This window comes from Coenobita brevimanus, chromosome 23, assembly GCF_032717465.1.
Source record: "Coenobita brevimanus isolate Jiangsu-jjx chromosome 23, ASM3271746v2, whole genome shotgun sequence".
Taxonomy (NCBI): domain Eukaryota; kingdom Metazoa; phylum Arthropoda; class Malacostraca; order Decapoda; family Coenobitidae; genus Coenobita; species Coenobita brevimanus.
In genome coordinates, this window is record NC_136976.1 from 38,729,270 (window position 1) to 38,750,199 (window position 20,930).

General features: G+C 54.4%; 1 pseudogene; it reads right to left on the bottom strand.

Annotated features, from left to right (window-relative positions):
• Positions 1-1,478: 1,478 nt before the first annotated feature.
• On the bottom strand, positions 1,479-1,597 carry LOC145393147 (5S ribosomal RNA; annotated as a pseudogene).
• Positions 1,598-20,930: the final 19,333 nt, after the last annotated feature.

Consider the following 20,930-nt stretch of genomic DNA (forward strand, 5'->3'; position numbering starts at 1 on the left):
AGACTGAAGGAGTTAAGTGACTGGTCCATATATTGCAGCTTGGTTTGTTGCAAAGAATGAGTAGTTATCCTTTCCATAAATACTTTGAACTCTGCAACATTTAGCACTTTCCTGTTCCACTCCCTCTCCAACTTCCCACCCCCCTCCCATTCTTGCCACTGCCTGCACAGGAGATGGGAGAAGAATGAACAGTCATGTTTTGGTCACTTTCAGCCTAATTATGACCATGACTAACTTACTTTTTCATATTTGTATATATCCCCATGGATGGTCAAACATTGGAAATTAAAGCTAAGCAAAATAAAGTGTAAAATACAAATTAAAGAAGTAATCGCAAGTGTTCCTAATCATGACCATGACTGTCTTACTTTTTCACATTTGTATATATCCTCACAGATGGTCAAAACTTTGGAGATTATAGCTGATTAAAATAAAATATAAAATTGAACAAATTAAGGAAGTTATGACAAGTACATTATAAGTGAAGAGTTCACACAAGAAATGTTTAAAACACTATTTTTACATGCAGGTGACATATAGAGGTGTGCGGTACGTTGGAGGACTACTGGGCCTTGAAAGCAGACTGTCAAGCCTATGCCCAGAGTCGGACATTTAAAAAAAAAAAAAAAAAAAATGCATTCCAGAAGTGTCCTCAAAACAAAATAATTGTAAGTAGCCGGAAATTTCATAGATTCTCTGGATGTGTTTGGATTTAGGTTATTATTGTCCTTCCAGAGATATAGTCCCAATTATTGTGTGTGCTCTAGTCCACTGTACTGTAATGTATTTACAGTGCTGTCTATAATAGTGGGGTAATTTTCATGAAATCCATGACCATTTTGTTCCAACCTTTTTTTCTTGATGGGTTTGACAACTGGAACCATTTGAAAGGAAAATTACCTCCTATGCACCTCTTGAGAAGTGATGACCAATTCGGCTAGGACTCAATTTTCAGTATGGCTGTCTTCCCCAATACCGAGCCCTTTGCAGTTGTGGGGGGACTCTGGGTTCTGGGACTAGGGCCTGATGTTGGGGGTAGTGTGTACTGCTTCCCCCATCCTTGGGTCCCAGTCCTTGACCCTGCTAAATTTGCTGGGTCAATTTTCTTCATTTCCTATTTTTATCTTCTTTTCTTCCCACCTTTCCTAAGATGTGAGAGCTGTGCCAGTGGGATGCGAGGCTGTCTCTTTGGTCAGCCATGAATGGCCTCAGGGAACCACGGGTACAGTAGCCCATTGTCTTATTTGTTTTGCCCTTACTCTTGATCCGGGCACTCAGGAGTGGACTAGTTTATTCCCTGCTTTCTACAGACTCACCATGGCCAGTAATGGTCATATTTTTGAAGGGGCATCAGGAGATTCATCATTCATTCATTGCCAGACGCCATGTATCCCAGACGGGGTGGCCAATGGCTTAGAGTTAATTGTTTTACAGGGAGGGGCACTAATCCTCCACCAACCCCACTTGACACGTAGGGATGCCAACAGCATCTGATGTTCCCAGGCGGTCACCCGTCCAAGTACTAACCAGACCCAACGTTGCTTAACTTCGCTGATCGGACGGGAAGCGGTGTACTCAACGTGGTATGGTCCTCCTAAACCTTCTCCCAGATTGGTGGATTTTCCCTCCCCTACTTTTCTGCCCCTTTCCTCCTCTTCCTGTCCTCCTTCTATTTCATCTTCTTCCATCTCTTCTCATATGGTTACATCTCCATCTACTTTACCCCAACCTGCCTCTCTCCCCAACATCCGCATGTCTCAGGCTCCCTCTTCTCAGCCCTCCCTCGTCTCAGCCCTCCCTCGTCGTCACCCTGGAACCTTTCCAGGTTCTAAGTGGCATCACAGGGTCTTCAACCCCCTCTGCCTACCAGTCCCTGGCCTTCTCTACTTCATTTACTACCCAGTTTCTGCTCCCTTCCTGTATTTCTCCTCTTTACTTAGTTACTTCTTTGTCTATCTCTGTTGCTGCTTCTACCTCCCCTCTCTCCTCCTCCTCCCGCACTCGTCCTCCTGTCCTCTCTACCGCTCCTGTTCCTTCTTCCTCGCTTTTTGACTTTGGAACTTAGACTAAGTTCTTCAATATCCCAGCTGGCCCTCCCATCGTTCCTGATGACCTCCTCTTTCAGTTACAGCTCATCCGCTAAGTTAGTCCCAGTGTTCCCTTCCACTCCTGTTTCGATAATTCACGTCTAGTTACTGTTCGTTCTCAACAAGCTGAGGCCATATCTAAACTATTGACCTATCATGAGTCCCTATCCCCATTCTGTGTGATAGACTGCATAACTCTCGCACTGGCGAAAATCAATATGTTCTGGCTAAAGAGGAAGAATTTACACACCTAACAGGGCAATCGGCACCTCCCCCCCCTTAGGCCTAAGGCCGCTTTCAGACGAGGCCACCGATGGCCACAACTGGTGGCCCAGTGTGAAGGGGCCGGCAACTAGTGTAGCCGTATGAAAGCTCCGATTTGAAAAAAATGCTTTACAGCGAGTGGCAGCAACCGCCAGTGGAGGACACTAGTTGCGCAAGTGAGCCACCGCCGGGAGCTGGTTGCCGGCCAGGCAACCTCAGTGGCCTCGTATGAAAGGCTCCATTGAAAACTATGGGAGGCAACTAATTGCGGCCACTGGTGACGGCCACCTGTGGCCTTGTGTGAAAGTGGCCTGATGGCTACCACACAATCGAAGGTCAAAGTTGAAAAAAAAAAAAAAAAAAGTTACCCCCAAAATTTTCTAGCCCCATAGTTTTGATAACTAACTATTTCTATTACTGAAATAGGTCATTGCAATATATGTCACACCAAGCCCGAGGTCAGGGTTTTGGGGGTTTGGGGAGATTACTTGCTTTTGGGGAGATAAAGTACCCTGTAGGGAGAAGGTTTGTAGGTAAGGAGGTTGAATAAAACCATCTTTTCTCATCAAAGTAGAGCATTTAGTTTGTTCTTGACCAACTGCTGTTGTAATGCTAGGTGTTTAAGGCTCGACTTCTCGCTCCTAGAACACCTAACGTGTAGCGGGGTCCTCTTTCGAGCCCGGGGCTTAGGACAAATAAGAGAGAGGCAGGACAAAAACTTAAGGCAATAACCTTTACACGTGTGTTACTTAGACAAGGGACAACAGCGGATGATACATCACAATATTTGGTCAATTACAGCTCTTATAACTAGGTTCTCAGTATCTCGCAGGATACTACAATAGTATGTACTAGGAATAACACTCGAGGCGTAGTATACAGTTCGAATTTGTATAGTCCAGGGTCTCGGTGCACGTGGAGGAGTGAGCGACAGCTGGCTCACTAGGGGAGGGTATAAGGTCTAATTGTATTTATGGTAGTATGAGGCAGAGGTTAATGATAGCGCTTTCAACTTATATTTTCCAAGTGCAAAGGGTTATTTGTTAATTATCACAATACAGTCCAAGGTTGTTGCGCGTGTGGGGGGAGTTTAAGGTAAAGCTCACTAGGAGAGGGTGTAAGGCACTGGGGGCTAATTATGTTTATAGTAATATGAAGTGGAGGGTATTGATAGCGTATTCGATTTATTGTTTGGTAAGAGCAAGGGACATTTGGATAAATTACTAATATGAGTTCCACGGCTTGGTCGTTACACTGATTATCCGTGAAGGTAGTCATACATGAGTCTTATTCACTATCACTTGAATTTCACAGGAATTATTCACTATTCTGCCCTGTTGTACATTAGGCCATTATTTCCGTCACGTAAGCACTTGGCCTGATGCTAGGAAAGTACACTATAATCTCGTCACTGTTTCACTGTACTTAGGGCACAATCACTGTCTTACTAGTTACTGGCGGCGGGGAGACACGCCGGCGACAGTTCTTCCGGGGCAGGGGCACCGCCAGGGGAGGTCGTGCCGGGAGGGCACGGGATGGCGCGCAGGGGCGTCGTCTCTCGTCCAGGGCTGCAGCTGGCGAAGGGGCCCTATTTCTCCGGGCTGGGAACAGGAGTATGGCCCTCAGGACTGGGGCCGAACAATTCCCTGAACCTTGCGGTCAGGTCTCGGCCAGAGGTGGAGGTTTTCCGTCGTCAGGGCGTAGGGAGGTCCCGCCCGGGTGCTCTGGAGATGGCCTGGAGTTCCCGAGGGCTGTGGCCCCCAGAGCCAGGCGGCGCTGTCAGGGAGGGGCTGTGGCACCGGTCCGCATCAGGGTCTGTCAGGTGGGTTTTCTCCAGGGCCAGGCATAGGGAGCAGAGGCCGGGGGAGGCGATAGGGCCTCTCCAATGCTCTCCTACGTCCACTGCGTCAGGGGACAGGATACTCGTCTCACGCTGGGGCAGCAGGACTGCTCTCGACTGCTTCCGGCCTTGAGGCCCGGCTACTGGCCATGGCTTCCCGGGGGCGCGACCATAAGGCATCGAGGCCTGGCTGCTGGCTGTGGCCTGATAGGGGGAATATGAACCAGCACACCTCGGGACACCGGAGTAGCTACCGGCCGTCTGACGAAGGCGGGAGCGGCTACAGGCCGACTCCTGCAGGAGGGGTGGGGAGCGGCTACAGGCCGACTCGAGGGCAACACCTTCAGAGCGGCTACCGGTCGTCTGACGAAGGTGGGAGCGACTACAGGCCGTCTCCTTCTGCTGGTATGAGGAGCGGCTACAGGCCGACTTGGGAGAAACGCCTTCAGAGTGGCTACCGGCCAACTGACGAAGGTGGGAGCAGCTACAGGCCGACTCCTGCAGGAGGGGTGGGGAGCGGCTACAGGCCGACTCCTGCAGGAGGGGTGGGGAGCGGCTTCAGGCCGATTCGAGGACAACACCTTCGGAGTGGCTACCGGCCGTCTGACAAAGGTGGGAGCGGCTACAGGCCGATTCCTGTAGGAGAGGTGTGGAGCAGCTACAGGCCGACTCGGGGGCAATGCCTTCGGGGTGGCTACCAGCAGTCTGACGAAGGTGGGAGCGGCTACAGGCTGACTCCTTCAAGAGGGGGTGTGGAGCAGCTACCGGCCGTCTCTGGAAAGACACCTGATGAAGGTGGGAGTGGCTACCGGCCGTCTCCTGATTATCCTCAGGTCAGCGTTGGGCTGATTCCTTTATGAGGCCCGGGCGGCTACTGGTCGTCCCAAGAGGGAAGACACCTTCGGAGAGGCTAGTGGCACACTCCTGTAGAAGGTGGGAGTGGCTACAGGCCAACTCCTGAGGGGCACTGATCGGAGCTGGACAGACAGCACTACCCTGAGATGGTTTGGTGGAACCTCGCCCGGAAAGCAGTGCCGGATTTCTGCTATGGCGACGGCGGGGCGGCTCCAGGTCATAGGGGCGTACGGCCCGGGCTGGCTTGTGCCGTTGTCGCGCCGAGTCGCGGTGTGCTGCTGCTGCTCCTCCATGGGGTCCTTGTGGGGGTGTCGGTGAGTTTCCGGGGGCACGACGCTGAAAATCTGGTGTGGGGGATTGGGCATTCCCGGGGACACTATGCTGTATGTCAGCTATGAAAATAGATGTGTATGTACGTGTGGGGAGATAAAATTCGATCGGGGAAAAGGCCCACAACGAGTACATTGAACCTTGGGAGATCATTTACGGTAACAACCAATATGGCCAGTTGAAACAAACAAAATCTATGTGATTTAGCATATCAACCATGCAAACAGGTGTGGAGAGATAATTCATATATGAGGAGTAATTCTGCAGTGCCTCATAGAACTTCAGAAACTTTCAGAAACACCAAACGTTTATATTGCCATGAAGGAAAATAGAATTGTAATGCTAAGTGTTTTTGGTTCGGCTTCCCGTTCCGTAAACGCCTAGCGTATAGCGGGGCTCTCTTTCGAGACCAGGGCTTAGACAAATAAGAGAGAGGCAGGACACAAAAACTCCAGGCAACAACCTTACACGTGTATTGCTTAGTTTGACAGGGGAATAAGTAGATGTTACAGGCACAAGTATATTAAGCGATTATAAACTATTATGTCTAGATATCGTTGGTAGTATCTCACAGGATACTGTTTTGAGTCACAGTGAATAGCACTTGAGGCAGAGCGTAATCAGGAAAGTCCAGGGTCTCCATGCATGTGAAGTTGTTAAGGTTATTTCTCACTGGGGAGGGTTGTGTAAGGCACTGGGGTCTGATTATGATTTTAGTATTACGAGATAATTTCTGTTGGTAGCGTATTTACTTTGTTACCCTCAACTCGTATTTTGCTTTTAAACAGTAATTACCACTTACTCCACCACTTTGACATTATTACTGTATTATTCTGTACACTGATCACTGTGTCTATTCTTTTCTCCAACACTTTGGTATTATCACTGACTTCCACTAGAGGGTCAATTTACTGTTCTGCCTAGGCACTGCTTGATCACTGACATGGCACAGTTATGGTCATTCCTGTTGTATCTGGCGCCAGGGGCGCGGGCAGAGAGGCGGCGCAGCTCCGCTACTGACGGGGCTCAGGAACTACCAGGGGCCTTCGTACTCAGAGGGCACGGGATCACACTCAGGTGTCTGTTCTCGTCCAGGGCTGTGGGTGGCGAAGGGCCCTGCGCTCTCAGGGCTGGGGACAGGAGTGCAGCCCTCAGGCCTGGGGCCGAACAATTGCCTGAACCAGTCATTCAGGCTCCTGATGGAGGATGAGGACCTCCGCCATCGAGGTGTGGGGAGTTCCCACCCTGGAGTTCTGGGGGCGGTCTGGGGTTCCCGAGGGCTGCTGTCCCTGGGGCTTGGCGGCGCCAACAGGAAGGGGCTGCGGCACCGGTCTGCATCAGGGTCCGTCAGGTGGGTCTCCTCCATAGCCAGTTGTAGGGAGCAGAGGCCGGGTGAGACTACAGGGCCTCTTCAATACTCCTCTACGCACGAGACTCCCTCTGTGTCAGGGGTTGGGGAACAGGTGTTAGAGTTCCAGGCAGTGTAGCGGCTACAGGACGTAACCTGCTGTAGGGCCCGGCTACTGGCCGTGGCTTCCTGGGGGAATGGCTACAGGCCATCGCCAAGGCCCGGCTACTGGCCATGGCCTGAGAGAGTGGGTGGCTGCAAGCAAACCCAGGGGCACCTTCGGAGCCGCTACAGGGCATCCGACGAAGGTGGGAGAGGCTACAGGCCATCTCCTGCAGGAGGGGTGTTGAGCAGCTACAGCCCGTCTCAGGGGGAACACCTTTGGAGCGGCCACAGGCCATCGCCTGACGAAGGTGGGAGCAGCTACAGGCCGTCTCCTCATTATCCTCAGAGCGGTTACAGGCCGTCTCCTTCAGGAGGGGTGAGTGGCTACAGGCTGTCTCAGGGGGAACACCTTCGGAGTGGCTACAGGCCATCTGACGAAGGCAGGAGGAGCTACAGGCTGTCTGACGATGGTGGGAGCGGCTACAGGCCATCTCCTTCAGGAGGGGGTTTGAGTAGCTACAGGCCATCTTCTTCAGGAGGGGGTTTGAGCGGCTACAGGCTGTCTCAGGAAGAACACCTTCGGAGCGGCTACAGGCCGTCTCCTAACGAAGGCGGAAGCGGCTACAGGCCGTCTCCTAACGAAGGCGGAAGCGGCTACAGGCCGTCTCCTAACGAAGGCGGAAGCGGCTACAGGCCGTCTCCTGATTACCCTCAGAGCGGCTACAGGCCGTCTCTTTCGCGAGGGGCGAGTGGCTGCAGGCTGTCTCAAGGAAAACACCTTCAGAGCGGCTACAGACCGTCTCCTGACGAAGGCAGTAGTGGCTACAGGCCGTCTCCTTAAAGAGGGGTGAGCAGCTACAGGCCGTCTTTGGGGTGCTGGCAGGAGCTGGATAGGCAGCTCCACCCCTTAGCTGGTTAGTGAAGGCTCTCCCGGAAGGTAGTGTGGTATTCCTGCTATGGTGACGGCGGGCGAGCTCCAGGTCATAGGGGCACGCAGCCCAGGCTGACTTAGGCCGTTGTCGCACTGAGTCCCGGCGTGCTGTCACTGCTCCTCTGTGGGCTCCTTGTGGGGGTGTCTGGGTGTTCTTGAGGGAACTATACTGCATTTACCACCGTTTGCTGGGAAAAAGTCATTTCCCCGTGACTGGAGGTGGTAGACTTGCTTATCATAGGTGGCGTAGACTGGTTGCAGATGTCGGAGGAGGGCGTGCCAGGATGTGGTGGCGGTGTTCTCGTCCTGTTCCTCATCGCAGGTGAGGAAAAGGGTGAATGTGGTGGTGGAGGAGCGGAGGAGTTGGAAAAGGTGGTGTGGTCCTCGGACTCGCTGGTTGCGTCCGAGTGACAGTGCCCATACAGCTCGCTGTATTTTCAAGGTGGTAGTTGTTGCCCTTGGTGTGGTGTGGTCTTGAATGCTTGAGATGGATGGTGAGTGTCTGGTTTTATGCCGGGGTAGTGCGGTGTAGCGTCTCAGGGGAGTGTAGGTGGCTGGGATTTGTGCATGATGTATCATGAGTGTGAGATGATTTAAGGCAGGGGTGGGAATGTGATTTTGTGGCGAGGCGGGTGGGGCGGGGGAGTGGGTGTATCGGACGGGTGGGCAGGAGAGGTGCCCAGAGCGGGTGGTGGTTGTTCTGAATGTAGGTGTGGGTGGTGATGTGGGTGTGCGGGGTTGGCATGGGCGTGAGGTGCGTGGGACACGTACGGGTGGGCAGGGGGAGTTAGGAGTGGGGTGTGTGTGTGGGCAGTGGGCTGGAGGGTGTTGGGGTGGCGGTGGGTGATGGCTGAGGTGGGGGTGGGGGCGGGACATGTGGTGCTGGGTGTGGGGGAGGGAGTGGCGGGTGGGGGGGTGGTGGTGTCGGTGGGTTGTCAGATGGGGTGTGATGCTGCATGACGGCCGGTGAGGTGGAAGTGGCAGGGGAGGGGGAGGGCAAGGGGGATGGGGAGGAGGAGATGTAGCATTCATAGGTAGAGGAGGGGGTGGCGTGAGAGTAGAGGGTAGGATGGGGTGCGGGGCTGGGGTGCTGGGGGCAGAAGTGTGGAAGGGGTGCATGTGCCGGTTTCGGTGGGCGCGAAAAGTGCCGTGGCAATTACCAGTGACCTGATAGGGGTTAGGGATGTGGGTGATGGTGTGGGGTCCTGTGAAGCAGGGTGCAAGCTTGTGGGGGGTAGGGAGCTGGGCTATCATGATTGTGTCACCCAGTTTGTAGGGGTTGGAGGCAGTGTCGGGGCTGAGGTCTAGGTTGTGTTGGAGGTGGGTCAAACGGCGTTTGAGGTGGTGTAGTGGGTCTGTCGTGGGAGCGTAGGTGGGGGGTTGTAGATGCTGCTGGAGGGGCAGAAGGAAGGTTGTTTCTCCAAACACTCGCTCATATGGCAAAATTCCATCCTCTCTGGGGCAGGAGTTGATGCCCCATTGTACGATTTTTACATGGGTGGGCCAGTCATCGTTCTTAGTGGCTTCTATTCGTTTGCGGAGCTGATTCATCAGCGTACAATGGCTGCATTCGCATACTGCATTTCCTTGTGGCTGGTAGGGGGAGGAGTGGGAGATGTTGTACCCGAAGATATGGGCCAGCTCCTCCCAGATCCTACCGGTGAATTCGGGCGCGTTATCTGAGTGGATCGCTTGGGGAATGCCGAAATAGGGTAATACATGCCGAAGGAGGGCGTCGGCCACTGCGACAGCATGGTGTTCTTTTTCACTGGGCAGGCCACGACAAATTTGGAATATGTGTCGATGAAATTGATGACGTATAGCCAGATTTTGGAGGTAAAGGTCCTACCACATCAATCACTAACAGGTGCCAGGATTTGTGGGCGGTGATATGGCCCGATGGTCCTGCGGTGTGGGTGATGTCTTTACCAAGGGCGCAGGCGCGGCAGGTTTGGATAATTTCCTTGGCCAGGGTGGAAGGGCTGGGCACCCAGTAGGTGTCATTGAAAACCTGCAGCAGTTTTTTTGTATTCAGATGAATGCTGTTGTGGGTGTGAAAGTGTCGCAGGGCATTGAGGGCTGCGTCAGGGGCTAAGAGGATATGACCTGACAGGGTTAGGAAGCAGTCGCCCTGGCGATACAGTTTTTTGAAAAGGTGGTGAGGAATCCAAGGGGGCCATTCCTTGCAGTGCCACTGTTGGAGGAGGTCTGGTTCTGGCCAGGCGGCATGGATGGGGAGCCGAGAGAGAGCGTCCGTGTTGGTATGGAGTTTGCCAGGGCATTATGAAATTTCGTAATTGAATTCCTCCAGGGTTTCGCGACATTGGATGAGCTGGGTGTTGTGGGTGTTGGATTGCTGTAACCACTGGAGGGATTGGTGGTCTGTAATGATGGTGACTTGGGTCCCGGAGAGATATGCCTGGAAGTGCTCAAGCGCCCAGATTATGCCCAAGCATTTCCGCTTGGTGGTGGCACAGTTTTTCTCCGTCTGATTTAGGGTATGGCTGGCACAGGCGATGATGTGCTCATGGCCCTCTTGGACTTGCACTAACACAGTGCCGATGGCAAGGAGGGAGACGTCGATATAGAGGCGGAACGGGAGGACATAGTTGGGAAAAGCCACAATGGGGGCAGAAACAAGCTTCTCTTTAAGCTGCTGGAAGGCAGCTCGTCTCTCGTCCGTCCAGAGGAACGGCTCCCCCTTACGGGTCAGGTTGTGGAGTGGTTTGGCGATGTGGGCAAACCCCTTCATGAAGCGGCGGTAATAGGATGTCAAGCCAAGGGAGGCTGTGATTTCATGGACGTCCTGCAATGGGGGGATATCTGTGATGGCGTGGAGTTTGTCAGTGTGGGGGGGATATTCCTGCCTGGGAGATGACATGCCCCAGGAACGAGACGGTTCTGGTGGCTAAAACGCACTTGGTGGGCCGGAGTGAGGCCTGCCTGTCGGATCCTGGCACTGCAGGTGGTCGGCCCAGGATTGGCTGAAAACAATGACGTCGTCCAAGTACGCGAGGCAGATTTCCCACGTGAGACCACTGAGGACGGATTCCGTTAACCTGGAGAAGGTGGCTAGGGCGTTGCAGAGACCGAATGGCAGGACATTAAACTCGTAATGTTTCCTGTTGCTGGTTGCAAAAGCAGTTTTGCCTCGATCCTCCTGTCACACGGGAACCTGCCAATACCCCGACTGGAGGTCCAGGGTAGAGAACCAGGAGGCTCCATACTGGGAATCCAGGGAATCGTCTATGCGTGGGAGTGGAGTGGCATCTTTGGTAATTACGTTGTTAAGTCGGCAGTAGTCGACACAGAACCGCATCATGCCATCCGTCTTTTTTTACAAGGACGATGGGGGAGGACCAGGGGCTGGTGAAGGGGGAGACGACTCCAGCTTCGATCATCTCTTGCACCTGGCGGTCTTCCTCTTCCCACTGTTTGGGGTTCTTCCGTCAGGATGGCTGTCTGATTGGTGGGCCCGTTGTATGAATTTCGTGAGCCAGGTAGGTAGTGTGTCCGATGTCAGCTGGTCCTGCTGTGAACAGGTCCTGGAAATCCAGGAGTAGGCGGCGGAGGGTGTCTGACTGATGGGTGGAGAGATGGTTGGGGATAGGGGGCAGGGGGGCAAGGGAGTGGGAGGGGGAAGGGGCACAGGGCTCGGCTTCCTCCATCTCTCTGATTATGAGCCCTTTTGGGAGGGTGAGGAGTGAGGGGGCGAGGTTGGCAATCCGGACTACCGTGTGATGCAGGGGGAGGAAAGTTGGAGGCAGAAGGCAGGCCGAGAGGGCTCCCGGTGGCAGGAGTGGGGAAAATAGGATGGAGGGGCCGGAGGGCCAGTTAAGGGGCACCCAAGCTTCATGGTGGGGGGGAATGGTGACAGCGGCGGAAACAGTGGCAGGAAACGAGGGAGGGGGTGGGGGGAGAAGAAGGGGGGAGGAAGAAAGGGGGGGCGGAGTCTTCCAGCTGGGGCCGTGGTGTGCAGGTGCAGACGGCTCAGGGGGAAGGGTCGGGCAATGCACAGAATCGGAGCTGTCTGTTGCGGCAATCTATGGTGGCTCCTAACTTTTGCAACAGGTCCAACCCTAAGTATCCATTGTAATTTCGGCAGGAGGAGTCGAATATTATAAACTGGTGCTGGGTTGACATCGGTTGGTGGGTGTCGACTCTTAGGGCCCGTGTCTCCTTACGAATGGGCAGGGGGCCATCCCCCGCATCCACAAGGTGAGTAGCTGTGGGGTGGAGCAGGCCAAAGGTCGATTTGTGACAGGAGAAGTAATGGTTATAAAGGCAGGATCTGGCCGCTCCCGTATCGACCAGAAGTCTGGCTTTCACCCCGTTCAGCTTCATCTTGTGGCAAACTGGGGGGGCGATATTTGGGGGAAATGGCCCCCACCACTGTGGGAGGGTGTGGGGGCGGGCCTAAAAATCCAACTGTCTGGGGGCCTCCTTCTTCTTGCTCCAGCTCCTGTTCCCCGGGGTCAGTCTCCTCCACAGGCGCGGGTTCGTCCTCTGTTGCCTCGTCCTCTAGAGAGGAGACTTTGCGTTGGCCTGGGGTGGTAGCTTTCCGACGCGCAGCCTTTAACTGGTCTCGGATATCGTGCAGTGGGCACCTGGAGCTGCATGATGAGAATTCCCAGGGATTCACTAAGATGAGGTTGGGGTTCTCCCTGTGGGCGGAGCACAGGCGTGTGGGGTGTGCCCTAGGTGGGTTAGGTGCTGGGGTACGGCTGGTACGGGGCATAGGGGTACGTGGCTTGACTGGGGGAGCCGGAATTTTGGTGGGAAACTTCCTTACCACGTTAATCTGCTGGGGTGCAGAGCAGGAGGTCAGGAGGCTCCGTATCAGTTGGACGTCTCTATCCATGTCTCCAGTCGAGTCATGGATCGTAAAGTGCTCTTCTACTACTCTAGGGAGCACTCTCAGGAGAGTATTAAAGGTATCCTGTTCCCGGGTTTCATCATCTGCCTCCGGGTAGGCAGCGGTGACCAGGCGTCTTGCCCGGATTAGGGTATCAACTAATTTCCCATCGAAAGTCAAACTATCCCGTTGGGATAGTGAAACCACTTTCCCTAGTGATGGGGTGATGCCTTGGATCACGAGTCTCGTGAAATTCTGCCAGGTGAGCTCTGGAACGATTTTGGGTGCTATATTAGCCGTCACTTTGCCCAGCGGTGGGAGTGTAACTGCAAAAATTTTTTGTTGGTCATTTTCAAAACCTATATATAGCAAATGTTTAATAATCACCAGATATGTGTGAACATTGTACTATTCGGGGTCGAACTTAGGAAATTGCACGTGTGGTTTGGTTGCCATTTTTCCGGTATTTTCTGATTACCTCTCTCGTATGCCGGGGTCAAGAACCTTCGCTGTCCACCAGTGTAATACTAGGTGTTTTTGGTTCGGCTTCCCGTTCCGTAAACGCCTAGCGTATAGCAGGGCTCTCTATCGAGACCGGGGCTTAGACAAATAAGAGAGAGGCAGGACACAGAAACTCCAGGCAACAACCTTACACGTGTATTGCTTAGTTTGACAGGGGAATAAGTAGATGTTACAGGCACAAGTATATTAAGCGATTATAAACTATTATGTCTAGATATCGTTAGTAGTATCTCACAGGATACTGTTTTGAGTCACAGTGAATAGCACTTGAGGCAGAGCGTAATCAGGAAAGTCCAGGGTCTCCATGCATGTGAAGTTGTTAAGGTTATTTCTCACTGGGGAGGGTTGTGTAAGGCACTGGGGTCTGATTATGATTTTAGTATTACGAGATAATTTCTGTTGGTAGCGTGTTTACTTTGTTACCCTCAACTCGTATTTTGCTTTTAAACAGTTATTACCACTTACTCCACCACTTTGATATTATTACTGTATTATTCTGTACACTGTTCACTGTCCCTATTCTTTTCTCCAACACTTTGGTATTGTCATTGACTTCCACCAAAGGGTCAATTTAATGTTCTGCCTAGGCACTGCTTGATCACTGACATGGCACAGTTATGGTCACTCCGGTTGTATCTGGCGCCAGGGGCGCGGGCGGAGAGGCGGCACAGCTCCGCTACTGATGGGGCTGGGCACTACCAGGGGCCCTCGTACTCAGAGAGATCACACACAGGGGTGTCTGTTCTCGTCCAGGGCTGTGGGTGGCGAAGGGCCCTGCGCTCTCAGGGCTGGGGACAGGAGTGTGGCCTTCAGGACTGGGGCAGAACAATTGCCTGAACCGGTCGTTCAGGCTCCTGACGGAGGATGAGGACCTCCGCCGTCGAGGTGTGGGGAGTTCCCGCCCAGGAGTTCTGTGGACAGTCTGGGGTTTCCGAGGGCTGCGGTCCCCTGGGCTTGGCGGCGCCGACAGGAAGGGGCTGCAGCACCAGTCTGCATCAGGGTCCGTCAGGTGGGTCTCCTCCATAGCCAGTTGTAGGGAGCAGAGGCCGGGTGAGAGTACAGGACTTCCCCAGTACTCCTCTATGCCCGAGACTCCCTCTGTGTCAGGGGTCGGGGAACAGTTGTCAGTTCCAGGCGGCGGAGTGGCTACAGGCCATCACCTGCCATAGGGTCCAGCTACTGGCCATGGCTTCCTGGGGGCGCGGCTACAGGCTGTCGCCAAGGCCGGCTACTGGCCATGGCCTGAGGGAGTGGGTGGCTGCCAGCAAACCCAGGGACATCTTCGGAGCGGGTTCAGGGCATCTCACGAAGGCAGTTGCAGCCACAGGCCGTCTCCTGCAGGAGGGGTGTTGAGCGGCTACAGACTGTCTCAGGGGGAACACCTACGGAGTGGCTATAGGCCATCTGACGAAGGCGGGAGCGGCTACAGGCCGTCTCCTTGTTACCCTCAGAGCGGCTACAGGCCTTCTCCTTCAGGAGGGGTGAGCGGCTACAGGCCGTCTCAGGGGGAACACCTTCGGAGCAGCTACAGGCCGTCTGACGAAGGCAGGAGAGGGTACAGGCCGTTTCCTTCAGGAGGGGGTTTGAGCAGCTACAGGCCATCTCAGGAAGAACACGTTCAGAGCAGCTACAAGCCGTCTCCTGACAAAGGCGGGAGTGGCTACAGGCCGTCTCCTGATGAAGGCGGGAGCGGCTACAGTCTGTCTCCTGATTACCCTCAGAGCGGCTACAGGCCGTCTCCTTAGCGATGAGCGAGCGGCTATAGGCCGTCTCAAGGAAGACGCTTTCAGAGCGACTACAGGCCGTCTTCTTGGAACCCTCAGAGCTGCTACAGGCCGTCTCCTTAAAGAGGGGTGGCAGCTACAGACTGTCTCCTTAAAGAGGGGTGGCGGCTACAGGCTGTCTCTGGGGTTCTGGCAGGAGCTGGATAGGCAGCTCCACCAGTTAGCTGGTTGGTGAAGGCTCGCCCAGAAGGTAGTGTGGTATTTCTGCTATGGTGACTGAAATACAGCATAGTGTCCTCGGGAATGCCCAATCACCTCCACCAGGGATTCAACATAGTGCCCCCGGAAACTTCCCGACACCCCCACAAGGACCCCACGGAGGAGCAGCAGCAGCACACTGAGACTTGGCACGACAACAGCACAAGCAACCAGGGCCATACATCTCTTTGACTCGGAGCCGCCCTGCCTTCGCCATAGCAGGAATCCTGCACTACCTTCCACGCGAGACTCCACCAAACCATCTCGGGGTGGAGCTGTCTGTCCAGCTCCGATCAGTGCCCCTCAGGAGTTGCCCTGTAGCCACTCCTACCTTCTACAGGAGTGTGCAAGTAGCCTCTCCGAAGGTGTCTTCCCTCTTGGGACGGCCGGTAGCCGCCCGCCCCTCGCAAAGGAATTGGACAGAAGCCGACCTAAGGGTAATAAGGAGACGGCCTGTAGTCCTTCATCAGGAGGTGTCCTTACGGAGATGACCGGTAGCCGCTCCACACCCATCCTGAAGGAGTCGGCCTGTAGCCGCTCCAACCTTCGTCAGACAGCCGGTAGCCACTCCACACCCCTCCTACAGAAGTCGGCCTGTAGCTGCTCCCACCTTCGTCAGACGGCCGGTAGCCACTCCGAAGGCATTGCTCCTGAGTCGGCCTGTAGCCACTCCACACCCCTCCTGCAGGAGTCGGCCTGTAGCCGTTCCCACCTTCGTCAGATGGCCGGTAGCTGCTTCGAAGGCGTTGCCCCTGAGTCGGCCTGTAGCCGTTCCCACCTTCGTCAGACAGCTGGTAGCAGCTCTGAAGACGTTGCCCCTGAGTCGGCCTGTAGCCGCTCCTCATACCAGCTGAAGGAGACGGCTTGTAGTCACTTCTGCCTTTGTCAGATGGCTGGTAGCTGCTCCGAAGGTGTTGCCCTCGAGTCGGCCTGTAGCCGCTCCCCACCCTTCCTGCAGGAGTCGGCCTGTAGCCACTCCTGCCTTCGTCAGACGGCCAGTAGCCACTCCAAAGGTGTCCCAAGGTGTGCTGGTAATTATTCCCCCTCTCAGGCCATGGCCAGTAGCCGGGCCTCGGCACATTATGGTCACGCCCTTGGGATGCCACGGCCAGTAGCCGGGCCCCATGGCCGGAAGCAGTTGAGAGCAGCCCTGCCGCTCCAGCATGAGATGAGTATCCTGACTCCCGACGCAGTTGATGTAGGAGAGTACTGGAGAGGCCCTATTGCCTCCCCTGGCCTCTGCTCCCTACGGCTGGCCCTGGAGAAAACCCATCTGACGGACCCTGACGCAGACCGGTGCCGCAGCCCCTCCCTGATGGCGCCGCCTGGCTCTGGGGGCCCCAGCCCTCGGGAACTCCAGGCCCTCCCCAGGATGCCCGGGCGGGACCTCCCTATGCCCTGACGGCGGAGGACTGCTACCTCCAGCCGAGACCTGACCGAAAGGTTCAGGAAATTGTTTGGCCCCAGTCCTGAGGGCCATACTCCTGTTCCTAGCCCGGAAAGCACGGGCCCCTTCGCCACCTGCAGCCCCGGACGAGAGAAGACGCCCCTGCGTGTCGTCCCGTGCCCTCTTGACACGACCTCCCCTGGCGGTGCCCCTGCCTGGGATATCTCCCCGCCGCACCTGCCGTCTAGTGACTTATGAGACAGTGATTGTGCCCTGAGTACAGTGTAACAGCAACGAGGTAACAGTGTACCTTCCTAGCACCAGGCCTAGTGTTTACGTGAAGTTGGAAAATTGGTCTAACGTACGACAAGGCAGAATAGTGAATAACCCATGTAGAATCCAAGTGATGGCGAATAAGACTCATATGTGACGCCCTTCATATTATAATCAGTGAAACACCCAAGCCGTGGAGTTCATATTAGTAATTTAACCAAGAACCCCTTGCTCTTAGAAAATAATAAATCAAACACGCTATCGATAACCTCCACTTCATATTACCACAAATATAATTAGACTCCAGTGCCTTACACACTCCCCTAGTGAGCCTCATCTCTAACTCCCCCACGCGTGCAGAGACCTTGGACCGTATTGTGATAATTAACCAAGAACCCCTTGCTCTTAGAAAAAAATAAGTTGAACGCGCTATCATTAACCTCCGCCTCATACTACCATAAATACAAATAGACCTCAGTGCCTCACACCCTCCTCTAGGGAGCCCCATCGCTCACTCCTCCACGTGCACCGAGACCCTGGACTATGTTAATTCTGTACGCTACGCCTCGAGTGTTATTTCAGGTGCATACTACTATAGCATCCTGCGAGATACTGAGAATCTAGTTATAAGAGTTTGTAATTGACCAAATATTGTGTTGTAACATCTGCAGTTGTCCCTTGTCTGACTAAGTAATACACGTGTAAAGGTTATTGCCTGAAGTTTTTGTGTCCTGCCTCTCTCTTATTTGCCCAAAGCCCCGTTCTCAAAAGAGGACCCCGCTACACGTTAGGTGTTCTAGGAACGAGAAGTCGAGCCTTAAACACCTAGCATTACACTGGCAGACAGCAGTGGTTCTTGACCCGGGCGCATGAGAGAGGTAGTGAGGAAATATCAGCAAAATGGCAACAAAACCACACGTGCAATTGCCCAAGTTTGACCCCGACCAGTATGATGTGCACACTCATCTGACGATTATCAAGCCCTTACTAGACATTGGATTTGATAATGACCAACAAAAAATCACAATCACACTCCCACTACTGGGCAAAGCGGCGGCGAACATAGCACCGAAAGTCTTCACGGAGCTCACCTGGCAGAACTTCACAAAGTTTGCAATTCAGGCCATCACCTCATCACTAGGGAAAATGGTGGCACTATCCCAGTTGGATAGTCTTACACTTGACGGGGATATAGATAATACCCTAATTCAGGCAAGACGCCTAGTTACTCACTGGAGGACGAGGCCCCCGAGGACGAACTGGCACCCGTAGAGGAGACCGATCCTGGGGAATAGGAGCAGGAGCATGAAGAAGGAGGCCCCAGACAGCTGGAATTTTAGGCCCGCCCCCACACCAACCCACGGTGGCAGGGGCCATTTCCCCCAAATATCGCCGCCCAGTGTACCACAAGATGAAATTGAACAGCGTGAAAGCCAGACTGCTAGTCGATACGGGAGCAGCCATATCCTGCCTTTACAGCCACTACTTCTCCCGCCATAGATCGACCTCTTGCCCCTCTCCGCCCCACAGCCACTCACCTTGTGGATGCGGGGGATGGCCCCCTGCCCATCCATGGGGAGACAAGGGCCCTACGGGTTGATACCCACCAGCCGGTGTCGACCCAGCACCAGTTCATAGTTTTTGACTCCTCCTGCCAGAGCTACAACGGGTACTTGGGATTGGACTTACTCCAGAAGCTGGGAGTTACCATAGACTGCCGCTACTGGCAGCTCCAGTTCTGCGCCCCACCCAACCCCACCCGGACCATCTGCACCTGTATGCCCCAGCCCTGACCAGAAGACTCACCTCCTCCCTCCCTCCCCCACCCCCTCCTCCCTCCCCCACCCCCTCCTCCCTCCCCCACCCCCTCCTCCCTCCCCCACCCCCTCCTCCCTCCCCTCCTGTGCTCCCTCCCACCACCCCTCCTTCCTCTTTCCCCGCCGCCGTTTCTGCTGCCGTTACCATTCCCCCTCATCATGAGGCCTGGGTGCCCCTCAACCGGCCCTCTGGCCCCTCTGTCTTATTCTCCCCCCTCCTGCCACCAGCAGCCCTCTCAGCCTGCCTGTTGTCTCCAACTTTCTTTCCCCCGCATCACACGCAGTCTGCATCTCAAACCTTGCCCCTTCCCCCCTCACCCTCCGGAAAGGACTCATAATCAGAGAGATGGAAGAAGCCGAGCCCTTTGCCCCGTCCCCCTCCCACTCCCCCACCCCCCTGCCACCCATCCCTGACCATCTCTCCACTCAGCAGTCAGACACCAACGCCGCCTCCTCCTGGATTTCCAGGATTTGTTCACGCAGGACCAGCAGACATAGGACACACCACTTGCCTGTCGCACGAAATTCATATGTCAGGCCCACCGATTTGACCCTTCTGACGGAAAACCCCCAGACAGCGGGAAGAAGCGGACCATCAAGTGCAGGAAATGATAGAGGCCGGTGTCATTTCCCCCTCCACCAGCCCCTGGTCCTCCCCTGTCGTCCTAGTGAAAAAGAAGGATGGCACGATGCAATTCTGCATTGACTACCGCCGCCTTAACGATGTCATCATCAAAGATGCCACTCCCCTCCCTTGAATCAACGATTCCTTAGATTCCCTTTACGGAGCGTCCTGGTTCTCCACCCTGAACCTCCAGTCTGGATAATGGCAAGTCTCCGTGCGGCAAGAAGACCTAGGCAAAACGGCTTTCTCAACAAGTAAAGGCAAGCATTATGAATTTAATGTCTTGCCATTCGGACTCTGCAATGCCCCCGCCACCTTTTCCAGGCTGATGGAATCTGCCCTCAGCAGCCTTACATGGGAAATATGCCTGGCGTACTTAGACGACGTCATCGTCTTTAGCCGAACCTGGGCCGACCACCTGCAGTGCCTCCACTGAGTTTTCATCAGAATTCTCCAGGCAGGCCTCACGACCCTCTAAGTGCGTCCTGGCCACTCAGACCGTCTCGTTCCTGGGGCACATTATCTCTCAGGCACGAATCTCCCCCGACCCCGACAAGCTCTGAGCCATTGCGGACATACCCCCACCACAGGACGTCCACTTCTTCCGTGCCTTCCTGGGTTTGATGTCCTACTACCGCCGTTTTGAAAAGGGGTTTGCCCACATCGCCAAACCTCTCCATGACCTGACCCAAAAGGGGAACCGTTCCTCTCAACGGACAAGAGGCAAGCTGCTTTTCAGCAATTAAAAGACAAACTCGTCTCCGCCCCCATGGTAGCTTTCCCTGATTATGCCTTCCCCTTCCGCCTCTACACCAATGTCTCCCTCTCTGCCATAGGTGCTGTGTTAGCACAAGTTCAGGAGGACCGTGAGCACATCATCGCCTGCGCCAGCCGTACCCTGAATCAGGCAGAGAAGAATTACGCCGCCACTAAACGGGAATGCCTAGGCATAGCATGGGCCATTCAGCAATTCAGATCGTATCTATCCAGAACTCAGGTCACCATCATCACGGACCACCAGTCCCTCCAGTGGTTACGTCAATCGGATTCCCACAATGCCCAACTCATCAGGTGGAGCGAGACCTTAGAAGAATTTAATTACGAAATCTCCTACAGACCGGGCAAGCTCCACACCAATGCGGACGCACTTTCTCGGCTCCCCATCCACACCATCCAGCCAGAAACAGACCTTCTACAGCAGTGGCACCACAAGGAGTGATCCCTGTGGATCCCCCCCCAACTTATTCAAAAAGCTACACCGGCAGGGCAACCACCTCCAAACCCCCTTCGGTCATATCCTCCTGGCCCCTGATACCACTCTCGATGCCTTACGCCACCTTCACGCCCATAACGGCATCCTCCTGGGTACCAAAAAACTGCTGCAGGTGTTCATTGACACATACTGGGCACCAAACCCCTTCACCCTCGCCAAGGAAATTATTCAAAGTTGCCGTGCCTGTGCGCTCGGAAATGACATCACACGGACCGCAAGACCATCAGGCCACATCACCACCCATAAACCCTGGCAACTCCTAGCATTCGACGTGATAGGGCCTCTTCCCCCAAAATCGGGTTACAAGTACATGATCACGTTCGTGGACACTTATTCAAAATTCGTCGTAGCCTGCCCAGCCAAGGAACACGCTGTCACCGTAGCAGACGCCCTCCTCCAACACGTCTTCCCCTACTTTGGCATTCCCCAGGCCATC